Here is a 15,263-nt window from a genome sequence, read left to right on the forward strand (position 1 = left end):
TAATGCATGCAAATTGGGGTCCTATGACATCCGTAGGACCCTACTAGCATTTTAATGGCCTACCGAGTGGGGTGGCTGTGAGCACCCTGCTTAGTAAAACCTGGTAGGGAAGAAGAGAACCTTCTAAAACAAGACATAAGCTCTCCTTAATGGGACTAAGAGGAGCAGGAGTAGGAGTGGTCTTCTGAACCCCACAAGAAATGTCTGGTCCTCTTTTATTCCGGTGTCCATCTCCTTGACACCTGTGAAACAGCTCCAACCCCCCCACCCCATAACTTACTGTGTGGTCCCTGGGGCCTGCAATTTTGATCTGCCTGAAGCCAGCCGGCTGCCTTTTTCTGCCTGTTTTTGGTGGGCAGCTGGTTGACGGGATGTAACTGAAGCCTGGCCATTATATTTTGGTTGATATCTCCAAAAGGCCGTCAGCTTCCTTGAGTCACTGAAATAGGAACAGTTCCATTCCCAGCAATCACATCCTTCACCTTGATGATCAAAAGGTAAAAAAGAAAATGATTTGGATTGAGAATGGCACAAAGGAATCATAGCTAGTTTATTTAATTATCTTTAAATTGGGGTGGAATTATGTTTAACAATGTAAGGGACACTAGAATGGAAAATGTTATGAAAGTACTTCCATTTTTTAATATTTATGAGGACTCGTGTTTAAAAATTGTGGAAATGGATTCATTTGAACGACTGAAGCGATTCCATTGATGCTGACTTTGTTTTTTTTTTAAAAAGGTCACTGGAAGGATTTGAGATTTTGTGTAAAGACAAACCCTTATTGGATGTCACACATCTTTAGTTAAGTAAACAGCAGGAGCCTGGTGACTAGGCGAGTTGTTTACAGAGAAGTGACATGACAAGATTTGTGGTGGTGAAGAGTTGGTTTCATTTTGGATATTGTTTTGGGTCAGTTGGCGATAAGCTTGCTAAGAGAGAAGCCACCAGCTCATCCTTTTAGAAATCTAGAGACATAGAAAAATAGGAGGAGGAGTAGGCCATTCGGCCCTTAGAGCCTGCTCCGCCATTTAATACGATCATAGCTGATCATCCAAACTCAGTAACTGGTTCCCACTTTCTCCCTGTATCCCTTGATCCCATTAGCCATAAGAACTATATCTAACTCTTTCTTGATTATATTTAATGATTTGGCCTCAGCTGCTTTCAGTTGTAGAGAATTCCACATGTTCACCACTCTCTGGGTGAAGAAATCTCTCATCTCAGTCCTAAATGGCTTACCCCTTATCCTTAGACTGTGACTCCTGGTCCTGGACTCCCCCACCATCGGGAACATCCTTCCTGCATCTAGTCTGTCCCGTCCTGTTAGAATTTTGTAGGTTTCTATGAGATCTCCTCTCATTCTTCTAAACTCCAGAAAACGCAAGCCGAATCGACCCAATCTTTCTTCATACGTCAGTCCTGCCATCCCAGGAATCAGTCTGGTGAACCTTCGCTGCACTCCCTTCATAGCAAGAACATCTTTCCCCAGATAAGGAGACCAAAACTGCACACAATACTCCAGATATGGTCTCACCAAGGCCCTGTATAATTGCAGCAAGACATCCTTGCTCCTGTACTTGAATCCTCTCACTATGAAGGCCAACATACCATTTGCCTTCTTAACTGCCTGCTGCACCTGCATGCTTACTTTCAGCGAATGGTGCACAAGGACACCCAGGTCTCGCTGCTCCTCCCTTTTCCCAATCTATCACCATTCAGATAATAATCTGCCTTTCTGTTTTTAACCACCAAAGTGGATAACCTCACATTTATCCACATTATACTGCACCTGCCATCTATTTGCCCACTCACTCAACTTGTCCAAATCACACTGGAGCTTCTCTGCATCCTCCTCACAGCTCACACTCCCACCCAGCTTTATGTCGTCTACAAACTTGGATATATTACATTTAATTCCTTCATCTTTCCACCTCTTTGAGAAACCCTGAGAATCCAGTGTGAGGACTGGAGAAATTGATGCCTTGAAGTCACCTGAAGAGAACTGCTCCAAAAAAGATCCTGGTGACAGCCGTCTATGAGTATCTGGATGCAAGATTAAAAGGGCCAGAGAGAACGTCACATATCTTGTCCTTTTCTCCTTCAAGAATTAACAAGCATTTGGCCAAAGTTTTTTTTTGTCTGTTTGTAAAGAGATCTCTGCAGAGAAAACTTCTTTTTTCTTTAACAGGTGCGTGTGTGAGTGTTGGGCTAATTTAAAATGGAACTGTCATATTTCAACCCGCGTGGTAATGCTTTGCATCTTTATTGAATAAGTCTTGCTTTATAATAAATTAATAATTTTGTTGTCTATTAAAGAAATGTGGTTGGTGGATTTTATTCTGAAATAAATCTGGTGGTGACAGCCATAGAAGCGGAAAAGAGGAGGACCCAGAGACCGGCGGCAGCGACCATATAAGAGTGGGAAAGAGGAGGACCCAGAGACCGGCGGCAGCGACCATATAAGAGTGGGAAAGAAGAGGACCCAGAGACCGGCGGCAGCGACCATATAAGAGTGGGAAAGAAGAGGACCCAGAGACCGGCGGCAGCGACCATAAAAGAGCAGGAGAGAGGAGGATCCAGAGACCGGCGGCAGCGACCGTAAAAGAACGGGAGAGAGGAGGACCCAGAGACCGGCGGCAGCGACCATAAAAGAACAGGAGAGAGGAGGATCGAGAGACCGGCGGCAGCGACCATATAAGAGTGGGAAAGAGGAGGACCCAGAGACCGGCGGCAGCGACCATATAAGAGTGGGAAAGAGGAGGACCCAGAGACCGGCGGCAGCGACCATAAAAGAACAGGAGAGAGGAGGATCCAGAGACCGGCGGCAGCGACCGTAAAAGAACGGGAGAGAGGAGGACCCAGAGACCGGCGGCAGCGACCATAAAAGAACAGGAGAGAGGAGGATCGAGAGACCGGCGGCAGCGACCATAAAAGAACAGGAGAGGGGAAGACCCAGAGACCGGTGGCAGCGACCATTCTGGATGCCAGTGTGATCCACAGCAAACATGTCTGCATTAAGTGTCTTCAGCTCGAGAAGCTTTGGCTGAGAGTCAGTGAGCTGCAAGCTGAGCTACAGACACTGCAATGCATCCGGGAGGGGGAAGATACTTGGACACATTGTAACAGGAGGCGGTCACAACACTTAGGATAGGATCTTCTGATTTGGTCAGTAGTCAGAGACAAGACAGTGTGGCTGCAGCTGAGGCAGGTAAGGGGACCCGGAGTGCAGCAGCCTCAACTTTTGTGATTGTCCAACAAGTTTGCGGTTCTTTCAGCTTGGATGGATGACAATGGGGGCTGCAGGGTGGATGAGCTAACTGACCATGGCACTGTGGTACAGGAAGCCATTCAAGTGGAGGGAGCAAAAAGGAATGTAGTAGTAGTATGGGATAGTACAGTGAGGGGGATTGACACTGTTCTCTACAGCAAAGTGAGAGAGTCCAGAAGGCTGTGTTGTCTGCCCGGTGCCAGGGTTCGGGACATCTGCTCAGGGCTGGTAAAGAACTTACAGTGGGAGGGGGAGGATCCTGTCGTCATGGTCCATGTACGTACCAACGACATAGACAGGACAAGGAAGGAGGTTCTGCATAGTCATATGAGGAGATAGGCACAAAATTGAGAAGCAGAACCTCAAAGGTAATCTTCTTCTTCTTTGGCCTCCTTGTCTTGGGAGACAATGGGTAAGCGCCTGGAGGTGGTCAGTGGTTTGTGGAGCAGCGCCTGGAGTGACTATAAAGACCAATACTAGAGTGACAGACTCTTCCACAGGTGCTGCAGAAAAAATTGGTTGTCGGGGCTGTTACACAGTTGGCTCTCCCCTTGCGCTTCTGTCTTTTTTCCTGCCAACTGCTAAGTCTCTTCGACTCGCCACACTTTAGCCCCGCCTTTATGCTGCACGCCAGCTCTGGCGATCGCTGGCAACTGACTCCCACGACTTGTGATCAATGTTCCAGGACTTCATGCCGCGTTTGCAGACGTCTTTAAAGCGGAGACATGGACGGCCGGTGGGTCTGATACCAGTTGCGAGCTCGCTGTACAATGTGTCTTTGGGGATCCTGCCATCTTCCATGCGCGCACATGGCCAAGCCAACTCAAGCGCCGCTAACTCAGTAGTGTGTATAAGCTGGGGATGTTGGCTGCCTCGAGGACTACTGTGTTGGAGATGCAGTCCTGCCACCTGATGCCAAGGATTCTCCGGAGGCAGCGAAGATGGAATGAATTGAGACGTCGTTCTTGACTGACATACGTTTTCCAGGCCTCGCTGCCGTAGAGCAAGGTACTGAGGACACAGGCTTGATACACTCCGACTTTTGTGTTCCGTGTCAGTGCGCCATTTTCCCACACTCTCTTAGCTAGTCTGGACATAGCAGTGGAAGCCTTTCCCATGCGCTTGTTGATTTCTGCATCGAGAGACAGGTTACTGGTGATAGCTGAGCCTAGGTAGGTGAACTCTTGAACCACTTCCAGAGCGTGGTCACCGATATTGATGGATGGAGCATTTCTGACGTCCTGTCCCATGATGTTCATTTTCTTGAGGCTGATGGTTAGGCCAAATTCATTCCAGGCAGCCGCAAACCTGCCGATGAGACTCTGCAGACACTCTTCAGTGTGAGATGTTAATGCAGCATCGTCAGCAAAGAGGTAATAAGCTCTGGATTATTACCTGAGCCACATGCAAATTGGCAAAGGGCAAATAAGATTAGAAAAATGAATGCGTGGCTCAAAGATTGGTGTGATAAAAGTGGGTTCCAGTTCGTGGGGCACTGGCACCAGTATTGGGGAAAGTGGGGGCTGTATCGTTGGGATGGTCTACACGTGTACCTTGTTGAGCCTGGTGTTCTAGTGAGCCACATAACTAGAGAAGTAGAGAGGGTTTTAAACTAAATAGTGAGGGCAAGGGATCAAATTTGGGAAGATATGGTAAATCAAAGAGTAGAGATAAGGCAAGAGAAATAGGTATTAATATGGGAACTGATAAACAGACCATGATAGGAAGGGACAGAGAGTATAAATCTATGAGTAAATCAGCTGTCAAGGCTAGATGGTGCAAAAATAATAAAAGGACAAAACTAAAGGCTCTGTATCTGAATATGCATAGCATTCAAAACAAAACAGATGAACTGATAGCGCAAATAAAAATAAATAAGTACATTCTGATAGCCATTACAGAGACATGGCTGTAGGATGATATAGATTGGGACCTGAATATTGAAGGGTACATGGCATATAGGAAGGACAGGAAGCTAGAAAAAGTTGGAGGGGTGGCTCTGTTAATTAATGATGGTATTAGCACATTAGAGAGGGATGACCTAAGTTCAGGAAACCAGGATGTAGAAGCGGTTTGGGTAGAGGTGAGAAATGATAAAGGCAAGACATCACTCATGGGAGTGGTGTACAAGCCCCCTAATAGTAACCATACAGTAGGACAGAGTATAAAGGAAGAAATAATGGGTGCTTGTCAGAAAGGTATGGCGATAACCATGGGGGATTTTAATTTACATATAGACTAGAAGAATCAGATGGACAAAGGTAGCCTAGATGAGGAGTTCTTGGAATGTTCTCAGGATAGTTTCTTAGAACAGCACATTCTGGAGCCAACCAGAGAGCAGGCTAGAATAGACCTGGTATTGTGCAATGAGATAGGATTAATTGATGACCTCATAGTGTTGGTGACCCTATGTAGCAGCGATCATAATATGATTGAATTTTACATTCGGTTTGAGGGAGAGAAGGATGGCTCCAAGACTAGTATTTTAAACTTAAATAAGGGCAATTATGAGGGCATGAAAGCAGGGCTAGCTAAACTGAACTGGCAAATCAGGTTAAGGGATAGGTCAATTGTGATACAGTGGCAGACATTTAAGGGGATATTTCAGAATACACAGAATAGATACATTTCAACGAGAAAGAAAAATTTCAAGGGGAGGACTCACTATCCGTGCTTAACTAAAAAAGTTAAAGATAGTATCAAACTTAAAGAAAATGCAGATAGTTGTGCAAAGATTGGTGGCAGGTCAGAAGATTGGACATAATATAAAAAACAGCAAAGAATGACTAAAAGATTGATAAGGAGGGAAACATTCTTCTTTGGCTTCCTTGTCTCGAGAGACAATGGGTAAGCGCTTGGAGGTGGTCAGTGGTTTGTGAAGCAGTGCCTGGAGTGGCTATAAAGGCCAATACTAGAGTGACAGACTCTTCCACAGGTGCTACAGATAAAATTGGTTGTCAGGGCTGTTACACAGTTGGCTCTCCCCTTGCGCTTCTGTCTTTTTTCCTGCCAATTGCTAAGTCTCTTCGACTCGCCACACTTTAGCCCCGCCTTTGTGGCTGCACGCCAGTTCTGGCGATCACTGGCAACTGACTCCCACGACTTGTGATCAATGTCACGGGACTTCATGTCGCGTTTGCAGACGTCTTTAAAGCGGAGACATGGACGGCCGGTGGGTCTGATACCAGTGACAAGCTCGCTGTACAATGTGTCCTTGGGGATCCTGCCATCTTCCATGTGGCTCACATGGCCAAGCCATCTCAAGTGCCGCTGGCTCAGTAGGGTGTTTATGCTGGGGATGTTGGCTGCCTTGAGGACTTCTGTGTTGGAGATACGGTTCTGCCACCTGATGCAAGGATTCTCCGGAGGCAGCAAAGATGGAATGAATCATTGTCCAGGCCTCGCTGCTGTAGAGCAAGGTACTGAGGACACAGGCTTGATACACTCCGACTTTTGTGTTCCGTGTCAGTGTGCCATTTTCCCACACTCTCTTGGCCAGTCTGGACATAGCAGTGGAAGCCTTTCCCATGTGCTTTTTGATTTCTGCATCGAGAGACAGGTTACTGGTGATAGTTGAGCCTAGGTAGGTGAACTCTTGAACCACTTCCAGAGCGTGGTCGCCAATATTGATGGATGGAGCATTTCTGACGTCCTATCCCATGATGTTCGTTTTCTTGAGGCTGATGGTTGGGCCAAATTCGTTGCAGGCAGCCGCAATCCTGTCGATGAGTCTCTGCAGACACTCTTCAGTGTGAGATGTTAATGCAGCATCATCAGCAAAGAGGAGTTCCCAGATGAGGACTTTCCGTACTTTGGTCTTAGCTCTTACACGGGCAAGGTTGAACAACCTGCCACCTGATCTTGTGTAGAGGAAAATTCCTTCTTCTGAAGACTTGAACACATGTGAGAGCAGCAGGGAGAAGAAGATCCCAAACAGTGTAGGTGCGAGAACACAGCCCTGTTTCACACCACTCAGGATAGGAAAGGGGTCTGATGAGGCGCTGCTTTGCTGAATTGTGCCTTTCATATTGTCATGGAATGAGGTGATGATACTTAGTAGATTTGGTGGCCATCCGATCTTTTCTAGTAGTCTGAAGAGACCACGTCTGCTGACGAGGTCAAAGGCTTTGGTGAGATCAGTGAAAGCAACGTAGAGGGGCATCTGTTGTTCACAGCATTTCTCCTGTAGCTGGCGAAGGGAGAACAGCATGTCAATGGTTGATCTCTCTGCTCAAAAGCCACACTGTGCCTCAGGGTAGACATGCTCAGCCAGCTTCTGGAGCCTGTTTAAAGCGACTCAAGCGAAGACTTTCCCCACTATGCTGAGCAGGGAGATTCCACGGTAGTTGTTGCAGTCACCGCGGTCACCCTTGTTCTTATAGAGGGTGATGATATTGGCATCGCGCATGTCCTGTGGTACTGCTCCCTCGTCCCAGCACAGGCAAAGCAGTTCGTGCAGTGCTGAAAATATAGCAGGCTTGGCACTCTTGATTATTTCAGGGGTAATGCCGTCCTTCCCAGGGGATTTTCCGCTGGCTAGAGAATCAATGGCATCACTGAGTTCCGATTTTGTTGGCTGTACGTCCAGCTCATCCATGACTAGCAGAGATTGGGCTGCATTGAGGGCGGTCTCAGTGACAACATTCTCCCTGGAGTACAGTTCTAGGTAGTGCTCCACTCAGCAGTCCATTTGCTTGCATTGGTCAGTGATTGTGTCCCCTGATTTAGATTTGAGGGGGGCGATCTTCTTGATGGTTGGCCCAAAAGCTCTCTTAATGCCATCATACATACATTGATAAGGAGGGAAAAATTAGCGTACGAAAAAGCTAGCTAGAAATATAAAAACAGATAGTAAGAATTTCTATAGATGTTTAAAAAGGAAAAGTGAGCATTGGTCCTATAGAAAGTGAGTCTGGGGAATTAATAATGGAAAATAAGGAGATGGCAGATGAATTGAGCAGGTATTTTGCATCAGTCTTCACTCTGGAGGATACAAGCAACATCCCAGAAATAGCTCGGGGAACCTGTCTCCGGGGGGACCCATAAAATCCAGCCTTTCGTGTGTTTGTGGGAATTTTTTATCCCTCACACAAGCTATGCTTATGGCCTCACTCATTATTTGGTGATTTAATTTGGGTCTCTCTCTCTTACCAAGAAGTGGTTTCTATCTCTTATGCCAGGATCAAAAGAGGGTTTTGTTCCTTCTGTTATTAATGTGACATAATTTCTATAATAAAATTTGTATCTGTTTACCCATAGACAAATAATAAATAATTGTCAAATTTGGTCCATCGGACAGGATTTTTAAAGCCCATTGGGTGCAGAGGTGAGTGCGAGCGTGATTTAAAGTTCTTGGAGGTCAGCACTGGGACCTGCTGCCTCTGGAATGCAATGCCATTTTTAAAGGGATGCCAGGAGGGAAGGAATGGCAACCCACGTGCCTCCAATTAAGTGCTTGTTGAGCTCATTGAGGAGCTTATTAACAAGCTAGTCAGCAGCAGTTTTCAATTTTTAAAGGAAGGCAACAGGGGAGAATGCCATGTCTGGAATACGGCAATGTGTTCAAGTCATGGACAATGCAGGCAATAAGTTAGATGGCAAGGACTGATTAAAATAATGCAGAGGCCACAAATTAGTAATTGTTGCAGCTGTAAGACCTGCTTTTCTCAGTGGTGAGTAGTAGAAATCCAGAGAGGGCGTTTAGCCTGCTGGCATCACTTGGGCACCTGGCCTCGGCAAAGGAAGGCCTGGTGCACACACAAAGCCCAGATGAGGGAGGCCAGATGGGAACAGGCTACTCTGACATTGGGCAGAGCAGACAGGATGAGCTGCAGCAGATGCAACCTCCTGGACAGTAGGAGGCCAGAGGAGCACAGCAGGGGTCTGCATGGGGAAGAAGGTGCCACCCAAGACTTGGTCTACCAGCCAAGATTCAGCCACCTACAAATGACAGAGCACCAATGACATAGAAGACTATGCCTATCCAGGCAGATGGCCTTGGACATTTGTACTCTGATTCACAATGACCTGAAGCCTTGTGGCCCCCATGGCAGTCCCTTACCTGCAGCCGTCAAGGTCACCATCACTTTAAACTTCTATGCAACTGGTTCGTTCCAGGGATCTGCTGTGGACCTAGATGGCATCTTGCAATTGGCAGCTCATTACGCCATCAGGCAGGTCATGGATGCAATATTCTGGAGGGTGGGGACTACATCCACTTTGACACAGCTGACCCAGTGCAGGCACAGAGGGCTTGGGCTTTGCCACCTCGATTTGTTCAGATTTGCTCATTGATCGCATACACAAAGCCATCAAGGCATTGATACACCAGACAGTCAGATACCTCAACACAAAGGGCTACCACTCATTGAATGTCCAGTTGGTCTGTGACCACAGGGAGAGAATCTTGCATATCTTCCCCTAGTTCCTGGGCAGCTTTCATGAGTCCTTTATCTTGTGAGAGTCCCAGGTGCTGCACCTCTTCAGACCCACATCCAGACTCTGTGGGTGGCTGCTGAGAGACAAGCGTTATTCCCTAAGGAGGTGGTTGCTGATGCCCATTTGAAACCCAGACATGAGTGGAGAGAGGCACCACAAGCAGAGCCATTGCCTAACATGGACCTGCACTGAACAGATCATTGGCCTCTTGAAGATGTGCTTCCATTGCCCTGACCGGTCGGGTGGTGCCCTCCAGTGCGAGATAGCCAGAATGTCTCATATCATGGTCGTCTGCTGCACCCTGCACAACATGACACTGGAAAGAGGCCTGGAGTTGGATGAAAGGGAGCAGCTGGAATGCAATTCCATCTTGGAGGAGGACTGGGAGGAAGAGGAAGGGATCGCTCCAGAGGTGGCCAGCACCCAGGCCTCAGAGGATGCCCGTCCATGCTGTTCGATACCTCAGGGTGAATTGCAGGATAGCATGGCAGCAAGGGCCACACTGATTCAGAGGCACTTCACCTGATTTCCCCAGGGCACCTGCAGCTGATAAACCCACAACTCACCTTTGAGCATACAGAGCTATTTCACTGCTATGACCCTTAACTGCGAGGTCCCATTGGCAGCTATGAACATGCAGAAAGAGGATTCCTCCAATCGCCATTCTCCAACACCACAAGGCATAGGCACAAAATATTCTCGGGGCCCCATGTCTCTGCCCCCCACCCCATACTGTGACGCACCCCCCCCCCCCGCTTTTGAGATGAGACAACAACACACCTGTCAAAATGGTGAAATAAAGCAGTTATATTCTGAGGCAAACAACATAACAGACAGTGTAGACAATAGCACCGAGGTGACTCAATAAGTAAATTCAATGCTGTGGCACTTTCCTCTCCCTAACACTTCTATGGGATGCTTCCCTGTAGCAGAGGATGAGGTGAAGGCAGCCTGCTCCCTATTCTCTGTCACTGCTGAGATGCCCTTGGCTCCCATCCTCATCTTGGAGGTGCTGGTGGGGACCCTACCACAGGCTGCCGCACATGTGTCATGGCAGGGGCTGCCTCTATCACAGTGCCCTGGCACACAGATGGCTCCTGAGTCATAGGTGGAGAGGGGCCAAAGGGTGGTCAGTGCCCCTGAGGAGTGGCCCCTTCGTCTGCCACTAGGACCGTCTCAGCCCTTTCATGGTGCTCGTGGATGCTGGAAGCAGCCACCGACTGGGGCGCAACTAGCATCCACTCCGAGCATCTCAGCACCATCAGCAACACTGAGCAGTCTTTCTGTGCATATCAGCATGCTGCTGCTGCACCCACTCAGATTGGTGCTGCATTTGGCTCTCCAAGAGATTGCCCTATCTCTCAATGGAAGAGCGCATGCAATCAAATCCCTGAGTCATGACAGAGCACATGCATTGCATGGAGTCCTCCATTGTCTGCCCATGGCTCCTCAAGGCCTTAAGGAACTCCAACAAATAGGAACTTATCTGCCCTGGTTCTTGAGGAAGGCTCTCCTTGTTTGTAACACCCAAGGCTCAACATTTTCGCCCAGCAAAGCATCGATGTGTCTGTCATGTGTCCCCCAAGGTGGACTGCCCACAGGTGGCTCTGCCTCACCCTCCTCACCCTTCTTAAGTGTGGTGTGAGGTTCACCCAGTGCTCCCCTTTCCATGATAATTTCTGGCCCAACCAAGGTGAATGGCTCTGTGCTGGTGGAAAGTGCCAAGGTATGATGTGACGGGGCAGGTTCTGTGGACTCTCCCTGCGCTGAGGATGTTGGCGCCAATACAGCTGGCATACTTTGTCACCAGACTGCAATTGGCCCTCTGGGAGACACAAGAAAATGGTAATGAGAACTGGTCCTACACATCAAGTGCCCAGCACAACCATCCCCTCAGATGGCAGCGGTCTAAGATCCATAGCTCGCATTGGGCAGGGATCTCCACCATGTCCTTCACCTAAAGAAAGAGCTATCAAATGACCCTGTTGCTCATGGCCATCCGTCTTGCCATCCCCCACCAAATGCCTCGATGGGACCTTGGTGATCTCCAGCAACACCTCCTCCACTGCTATGTTTGGAGCTGGGCCACTCCATCTCCCGTTCTGGCCATCCCCCTTGTACTATGGTCTCTCCTCTGCTGCAGGATGAGAGGAGAATGATTCATGAGTAGGCTCATGTCTTCCAGCATGGCATAGATGTGGGCTGATGTTCCCATCATTGATGTTCCCATCTGAATGTCACCACATACGTGAGGGTGGCTGCGTCTCAGTGTTGCAACCATTGACTTATTCTGACAATGTGAGGGAGAACTATGAACAGTCTGTGAGGTCAGCTCACATGCATTCTGGTGCTTAGAGAGTTGGTGCCCAATGAATTGGTCCTTCTGGCCACTCACCTTACCAGACCATGAGAGGTCATTGAACCTTTTTCTGCACTGGACCCACATCCTCCATCCATGCCCTCTTTATCTCACTAGGCGGATGTCACCTTCCTGAGGCCGGGAAGAAAAGCTCTCTCCTCTTGGATACTGCATAAATTAATGTTTCCAGGGAGGTGTCAGAGAAATGGGGTGATGCCCAGGGATGCATGTCCATGCCCACAGCAGCCCTCCAATCTCCTTGGTGCTGCATCACTGAAGACAATGGCAAGCCCAGTCATGGCTATCGCTTGTCCTTTAAGATTGCCCTCAGTTGCCTACTTCCCACCTCCAGAAAGCTTGCAGTGTCTCCAGTTGGGTGCTGGACTCGCACCCAGGCCAATTAAGTGTTTTCCATTTAAAAATAGTAGCACATCAGGTTCAGGACCTGGAGATGTTCTGGCGTCAGCTTCCCAACCCTGTTACTGTAATTCAGCCCACAGTGTCAGTAAAGTTAAATTCAGTGTTAGTTATTTGACGGATTGGTATAACGTTTTTACATCATATGTAAGTGACAGGAAACCACCAATATGCCAGAGAAAAAGGTCAACTTGGGATTCTCACAGATTTCTGGTAAAGCTGTTGCTTTATATGTAAGAAAATGGCCTATAACTAATAATGTACAAGGATAGCAGCAAATGGCAAATTTCAGCTTCTTTTACAACTATGTTCTTTTACCAAATTTATTTTAAATCTAAAGGAAGCACATAGAAATCCTCTCACACAAAATTCCAATTTAAGAGATTTGGACTTATTTGGAGAATATTCAAATCACTTGAGTTATTTTTCCTTTTCAGACTTATTAGACTCAGATAAATTCTGGCATAGGTCCAGCTTCAAACTCTCCTTTGCTCCCTTTAGCTTTATAGTGGTTCAATACAGAACAACAAATTATTAACTATTAATGATTAATTCTAAGCCATTCCATTATCAGAATGGTGATACTTTTCCCAAGTAATTTTTTTATTATTTCGATAATTTTCTTGAAGGCATATCATTATTTTCTAGTATTGTTAGAAAACAGACCTACCAGAGCACAGATTCTAGTTCATCCATTACAGTGAAATGGAGTTTGTCCTTAATTGCAGTAGAAAATGTTGAGTGTTAAAGAGAACAAACAATAGGAGGATACAGTGTAAAAACAAAGGGAAAAAACACTTTTAACTATTTTCAAAACAATATGTAGGAAAATACTGAGGTCATTGTTGGAATATGAACAAGATCATGACATCTGTTTTAATTTGAAACCACTGGAAAAAGTCTGTGTTCTGGCAGAAGAATCTAGGGGACTCTCATGCGTCAGAGAAATCCTTCAAATTGCAATCCTACCCAGCATCAGGGTGGGCGGCATTTGATGCGTCATTCACAGTAATTTAATTGGCATACAATACTGGAATAAATGACTTCATCACAAAATCATGCTAAAAAATGTTGATTTCATGTAAGTTATAATACAGAACATGTCCAGCTCTTGAACAGAGTCTTGCATCACCACACACAACAGAGGTGGGATTACATTTTATATTGAAAAACTTAAACTAATCTATTAAGGAACAGCAAATATATAAATTAGTTCCAGTAGCTGAACTGAAATGATTTGCCTTGTGGCTCAATTAAATTCATTAATCGACTGTACAGTTCCATGAATGGTCATTATTGGACATGTAAAATAAATGTAAAGAATTTGTATGGAAAATAATGGCTAGACATTAGTACTGCTAAAAGCAAAATACTATGAAACACAATATTTTGTGATGAATAAAGTTTTACTATCTTCCCCCTTTCAACATTATTTTAATGCATATTCATTTTCATTATGATAACCCCATGCTATTTTATAATAGTTCAAATTTTACATTAGATTCATATTCACTGAACAGTGTGGAAATTAATTTATCAGGAAAATACATGGCTTTATCAGAGATACGACAACTTTTTCACCAATAGCTTCAAATACTTTCACAGAAAATGGCAATAATGTAAATTATTTTATATTTACATTTATACTGCTATTAGTGAAGAAACATATTGGTATTTTGCAATGAAGTATTGGATTTTCTATTAGTTTGAATTTGTGCTTCAAAATTCTCATAATTGAGCATAATCCCAGGTCTCTTTCTTTGTTACTATTGTGATCCAGTGGTCAATCACATCATGGAAATTCAAGTAATAAAGTCCTAATGTAATCATTTGATTATCCAGCTGGAACATTCTTCAGTTGGTGTTTTTGTACTAAATAAGAATGCATAAGAATATGCTAATATCTCATGGTTATGTCAATTACCACAATGTGTTCTTAAATTCATAAGAATATAATGTACATTCTTGAGTATGTCTCATATATCTTGGATCCCATAGAATTAGTTCTGTTATATCTCAAAATTAGTGTGGTAAACAGCAGGAATATTGTTATTATTTGTCTGATAATCAATTATAGCTTTTGAATATTAGATTCCAAAAACCTAGAGTGATTGCACACCCACTGTGTAGCTGCTATCAACAGAAGAGGTACAGTAGTGATATGCATTTGAATACTCATTAGTAGGCAAAGCTTTTTTTGAAACTCCTTGCAATTTACCCCAACACTGCGTACAAAAGTTACTGGATGACGTTAAAGACATGATAATTAAGGCTGGATCAATAACCCGTCGTTATTTCTTGCAGCTGCAGAAAATTATCTTAATAGGAAAATTGAATGCAATCAGAGGAATACTGAATCACAATATAATATTTTCATGCCAATGTCTGCCTACTCAGTTCTAAAAGAAAGTGAACATTCATGAGTAGATGACATCTATTTGCATAGTCTCCCTGCAGCCTACAGACGAAAGATTGTTGAACAAGAATCTGATTAAAATGCTCTGGAAAATATTTGAAATAAAGCAGTGTTTAAAATGTGCACAGAATAGCTTAGAACTGCCCTCAGCAGGAAACAGCCCCATGCATAATAAGTATTAAAGATGTATATTGCATGAAACAAGATTTTTCAAGAAATTCAATTTAACAATAAGATATGGTGTTTTTAATCTCCATGCCATCAGATGCTGAAGCAGGTGGGCAGCTACACAAGAGGAAGCCCAGTCCTTATCAAGGGCTGGCCCTCATTACCATATATGTCGCGAGCAGCACACTTTGAAC

Source organism: Heterodontus francisci, chromosome 7 (assembly GCF_036365525.1).
Source record: "Heterodontus francisci isolate sHetFra1 chromosome 7, sHetFra1.hap1, whole genome shotgun sequence".
Taxonomy (NCBI): domain Eukaryota; kingdom Metazoa; phylum Chordata; class Chondrichthyes; order Heterodontiformes; family Heterodontidae; genus Heterodontus; species Heterodontus francisci.